A 6000-nucleotide genomic window follows, 5' to 3' on the forward strand; every position below is an offset into this window, starting at 1 on the left:
TTTTTTCATTGCTTCCCCTGACTAAATATGTGCTCAGTGCCCTGGCATTGTTCTTTGGGTTTGGGCTGTTTCCAGCTGATTAATTCTTACAGACACACGGTAGTTTTTACAACAGTAGGACAGGGATGTGCGTCAGCTTACTGGCTCGACTGGACCAGTATCCTGTCTCCAGGATTTTGGACAATTATTTTGGACAAGATTATTGGAGCCAGGGCTAGATTAGGGTGTTTTTTAGCTTGGTAAATCCTTGCAGCATTTACTGATCAGCATTTTGTTGGGTTAATGAGCTGCAGGTTACATTTGAATGACTGTCGTTAACAGGCACGGTGGATACACCTCGCACAAGTGTGTCTGATTTCTTTTTGACCCTGTTCATCCCTTTAGGCACTCCAATATCCCCTGGCAATGAGTTTCTCCATACAGCTACATGTTGTGTACTGTTCTTCAGCTGCTTCAGAGCGATGGTCTGATAATTTAACCATAAAACAAGCATTCTGATTTTGTCAGATACGCAGGCTGGGAAAGGGAAGACATGCCTCATGTGCTCAGATTTCCAAACCATGTGTGTGCATGCTTTGGGCACACATTAAACCTTGGTTACCTGGACAAATGCATGAGCAAGTGAGAGTCTTCAGTGACGCTTCTGGGCACATGTAACTGGTTCCACCTCTGCAGGATCCCAGCTGAGACCTACAAAACCCAAGTTTACCGGATCAGTGGGGCACCTGGGCAGGGTGGCAGTGGCAGCAGTGATGATACCTGGGGTGCCCAACTGAACCAGGGCCAGCCTTTGCTTAAGGGTCCCGTGGCATGGACTGGAGCCATGTAACAATACCGAGGGATTAAAAATAGCAGCTAGCTATTCAGTGTTAAGTGGGGGGGGGTGGGGGGGTAGGAAAGGTGGGTTGAAAGGAGCACAGCTGACAAGGGGAAACCTGTTGGTGTGGGCAGTGCTTTCAAGCACCAGCAGTTGAGCATAATAACAGCAAGTGCATCACTGGTCCCTACTGCTATCAAAAGTGCTCCAGGGCTGGCTGCTGTGATGCTACCTGCCTGACCATGAGGGCACAGCACATGCTGAAGAGGCAGCACGTGCAAATGCCTTTCACAAATGTATTTCCTCCCATGCAAATTAAAAGCCCATTGTATGCAGTGAACAAACCTGGTTTTGAAGGGGTTTTAAAGCCCTTCCTTCACACTGTTGTTTGGTTTTCACTGAAGAGCGTTTCTTTCTTTCAAAGAGGAAGCAGGTGCTTAGAAAGGATTTGTGTTTGCAGTAGGGGAAACTGCAGGACTGTGGCCTTGGCTCAGCCCCACTTTGCCGGCGTCAAAGCCCCACTCTCAGTAGAGCATCCCCCCAAAGCCCAGCTGGTGGTGTGGGGGCTGCTGCTGCTGCTCTTACCTTGCTGGGACAACCCAGGTCTCACACTGCCCGTCCCTGTTGTGTGAAGGGAAGCAAGCTGGTATTACCTTTTCTGATAAAAAGTAAAGATAAAAGGCAAGTTTCTAAAGTGACAAAATAGCAGAAAACAAGCATCGCTGTCAGTCAGGGCCATACCTTTGGGAGCCTTGCAGACTTTCACTACAAAGCCTAGATGTGAAAGGCAAGCAAGGGAGGAGGAGCAAAATACAATACAGAGTGTTTCTCTGTCCTGCTCTGTGCCTGTAAATCTCTTCTATCGTTTCTTTCCAGCTTGGGTGGAAGTAGCCACCAGGTTGAAAAGTTTGTGAGCAGGATTTACTGGCTGAGGAAGCAGTTGGCATGGGCGCTTCCATGGAAAACAAGCTGAAGACAAGATTGCTTTGTCCTAATTCACAGATATTTCAAGGAAATAAACACAGGCAATTAGTTCTGACCAGAGATGTGTTTTATCTCATTGCTTCACCAATACTTTGACCACTCATAGCAGCTGTGGATGAAATGCTGTTTTGTTGTGCAGGTCTTACAAACCTGAGGAGAGTTCCTGCTAGCTACCCTCACCTTTTCTGACAGCGAATTGCGTGTATACTGACCTGGGTTGGCTTTCCTGCACTTGGCTGTGCTGTTCAGGCTCACATGTTCCGTGTGGCCTTGGGGATCAGTAGCGAGAGAAAGCATGCTAGAGATGGATAGATTTCCAGGCCTGTCCCCTGCATAAAGCTGAGCTGGAGAGAACCAAGCTCTGTTGTGCTGGGGATGGGGTCTCCATACCCTGAGCTAGTCATGTATTTCTGCTTTGCCATGCTGTGACCCCAGCATTCATGAGCATATGCTGAGACATGAGTTGATTCATCTTTTAATAGCAGCACGTGAGGCAATTCCCAAATGCACCAGAGCATGATATATGATGCATACATCAGATGTCACCCCACTTTACCAGCACAGTGTTGAGTCAGGAGTCTGACACACAGCAGACTCTGATCCACACTAAGCATGCAGTCACAGAATCTCAGAATTGTTAGGGTTGGAAGGGACCTCTGGACATCATCTAGTCCAATCCCCACCTGTTTTAAGCCTGGTTTACTTTTTCTGAGCAAGAAGCATGATTTTCTTTGTGCTTCAGGAGTGTGTTTACCCACCATGAGGGTTTATCACTTCCCTTATGTCCTGTGAAATGAATAGTCATGCGAGTTCTTGAGCATCATGCTTGTTTATGCTGGTACATACAGCTTGTTCAGTTCATGGGCAGGAGATGCTCCAGCACACTGAAATAAGCGTATATTTTGGTCTGAAAAGCCTGTGCATTGCCTGTGCTTTCAGGAGAAAGCAATCACCCTGTAGTATTTAGGTGTGTAATCCATGAAGACTTTTCTCTTTAAAATCACCACCATATTGTGTTAACGGTTTGTGGCAGCTGCTTCCATTTCCCCCCAGATGTTTGGCATTGCTCAATGCAGGGACTGCCTGGGCATGAGCATGGAATGGGGATGATGTGCCTGGTCCTCCCCCTTCAGCTGTGCTTTGCTTGGGCCCCACTAAATGGAAAGGAGAAAAGAAAAGAAACGAGAACTTCTCTTTGGAATTGTATCATCCCAAAACCGAGAGAAGAAGCGAAATTTAAATGAAAAGGGCTGGTTTTAGTAAAGAGTGGTGAACTTGCTAACCTTGTAATGAGCAGTTCCCATGCTGCGGTCTGTGGAGGAATGGCTGGATTCAATATCTGTATGAAGCATCAGCTAGCATCACATGAAACATTCCCTTGGTATCTTCCAATGGGCAGGGAAACCTCAGGCTACCTCTGCTGTGAAATTTAGCCAAAGAAAACCGATTAAGCCTCAGTTTCTGAGTTATTAGTAAAGCATTACAAAGAAAGAAGGTGCAGCTTTGTACAGCTGCTGTGGTTAGTATGACATATCACATCCCTATCTTAGCCTAAAAATACATGGCACTTTGACTGTTTTTCTGCGTCTGCATTAGAGCTCAGAAAAAGAAACAATACCAAAAGAGAAAGAGAGGAAAAAGAGTAAATGCCAAACGTATGGTTGTGAAATCACACTTTGCAACTGAAATTTCTCTCAGAAACGTCTGACACGGTAGAAACGTGGGCCTGGTTTTCAGCTGAATATCTCATACAATTTCACTTACAGAGGCCAATAGCAGCACAGTGAGAACTCACACCCTGCAGGACTTTCAGAAGGGGGTGGTGGTAAGACTGAATGGCAAGTCAGGAAGGTTTTGGCCTCAACTGTAGTGCAAATCTGGCCTGAAATCCTTATTGAGCTCTAGGAGAAGAACGCGCTAGCAGGGACCTGTGGCCGTGCAGGTATTGCTGGGCAGTTGCCAACTCTGATCACTGGGAAAAGAGCCCTGAGATTTCTTCTGGTTTCTTCATTGCATCTCCCAGGTATGGTCAAAACCAGTTTTGATCAAAAGAGGGGACCCTGTTTGCAGATTACAAATGGGAAAAAACGGGATAAACCCAAGAGCTGTTCTGCAGTGTATATGACTAACCCATAAAAGCATGTCATAGAATTTGTAACTGAGTTACAAATTCCTTAGGAAGATCGATGAAACTGTGACATGCCCCCCCACAGCTTCCATAAGGTATAACTTCAGTGTTCCCAGAGAAACACAGGACAATCATTCTTTAAAATATTAGTGAAAAGTACTAGCCATTTGATAAGCTTCCCATCCTCAGGATGATATTTGCATCTGTTGACCCGGGAACAAACGAACATTTCATATTCCTTAGACAAAACTAGGCTAAGATGGTATTACAGCTGGGAGCAGATTAACAAACTCCAAGTAAAATATATTACAGGACTGTAGTAATTATCTACCAAAACCATGCATGCAAAAACTGTAGAAGAATCAGACTTGCAGGTAAATTTAAATGGAAGTGTAAACACGTGAGCACAGGGACACATGGGCAGCCGAGCACGGCAGGGGTGATGGTGCCTGTGAGCATGATGACAGTCCAGCCCCACTAGAGGCAGCACCTCATGGGATATCGCCCCCTTCCTCTGCTCGGTGTTCAGGTGATGGCCTTAGGGCCTTGTTCTTCTTCAGTTTTCCCTATTAAAATGAAAGTATATGTGAAAAATGGTGCTGACTTATTTTCATCTGGACTAGATATTGTTCTGGAGCTCTTCCATCTCAGGTGGTATAGACACTAGAGTATGTCCATTCAAAATCTCTATTTTATGACTAGATCTAAAGCAAGGTCAACCAAAGCATCTTTAAACAGGAACTAAACCCACTTAAATCTTCTCTTCATTTATGTGGCCCAATCTGAAAAAAGAAATTGAGAAACAGAGCAAAGCTTTAAAATTAGCTACCTGTAAGAGACTGATCTGAAATCAGACTCCACTGTCCATTGTCTCAAAGATTGGTCTGAGAAGGTGAGATGGAAATCCACCTATATTTGTCTCAGAGATGGGTGGAAGGAGTTAAGACTTCAATGTCCATTGCCTGGGAGAAGGGTGTGAGGAGGTGAACTGGGACCCCACCAACCACTGCCTGAGGGATGAGTGGGGAAGAGCTAAGACTCTTCTGTCCATTACTTTGAGGATTGGTGTGAGCTATTATCCCAAGAATTGCTGCAGACACGTGTCAAAGAGCTGGCTGCAAGACCAGGGAAACTGGTCCATCAGGAGCGTGTAATACATGACAAGAAGAGCAGAGGTACTCCCCCTTACTCTTTACAAAAGGGGAAAAGGTAATCACCAAGGCACACATCACCAAGAGACACATCACCAGGGAGCCACTGCCATGAGGATGACTCCAGAAGGACACCTCTGTGAGGACCTTCTCCACCGATGACTACTATGGACACTAAGGGACACCCTCCATGAGACATGGCCATGAGGGCAACCCCACGAGACACACTCCATGGGGTACCTTCAAGGGGACTCCAGAAGGATGCCTCCATGAGGACACCCACCTCTGACGGGCTCTTGGGGGACACTCTGCTCTGATATCGCGAGACTATGAACCCTGAAGAACTTCCACCACCAATGACAACAACAACGGATCCCTGGGACACCGCTGTATCCACAGTGGTGACTATCCCTCTCTCTCTCTCTCTCTGCACCCTGAATTCTTCATTTTCTACCTTTTTTCCAACCTGTCCTATCACTATTTCCTTTATTAAAATAATTTCCTTTTTTAACAATAACTTTTTGTAATTTTTAATAAACAAACTGTCCAATTATGGTACTTGACCTTGTTTGTGTCTTAATTTCACTCTTGGGATCACGAACTGAAACAGGGTCCGGCACTGGGTTTTTCTCCAATTGGATCCTAACACTACCCACTACCAAAAGAGGTATCAATATGTAACTGCCAAGGTGCCTATTAAAAAAGTGGATCTATTAAACTAAGGCCTTCCACCAAACTTCATCCCAAGGTGTAAAATCACTTCAGCATGTCCTCAGACTGATTCTTATGTGTTGAGCATTAAATCCATACCTTTTGTGCTTGGTAGGACACTGGCTCGTCAGAAGCAGCACCACTATGGCAAGTGGGCAGATGCTGGTGGCATTGGTGTTAATGAGAGAGTGCCACATGACTCAGAAGCT

Source organism: Pezoporus flaviventris, unplaced genomic scaffold (genome assembly GCF_033815535.1).
Source record: "Pezoporus flaviventris isolate CSIRO_AGI_PZ_B2104156 unplaced genomic scaffold, CSIRO_AGI_Pfla_v1 ptg000002l, whole genome shotgun sequence".
NCBI lineage: Eukaryota > Metazoa > Chordata > Aves > Psittaciformes > Psittacidae > Pezoporus > Pezoporus flaviventris.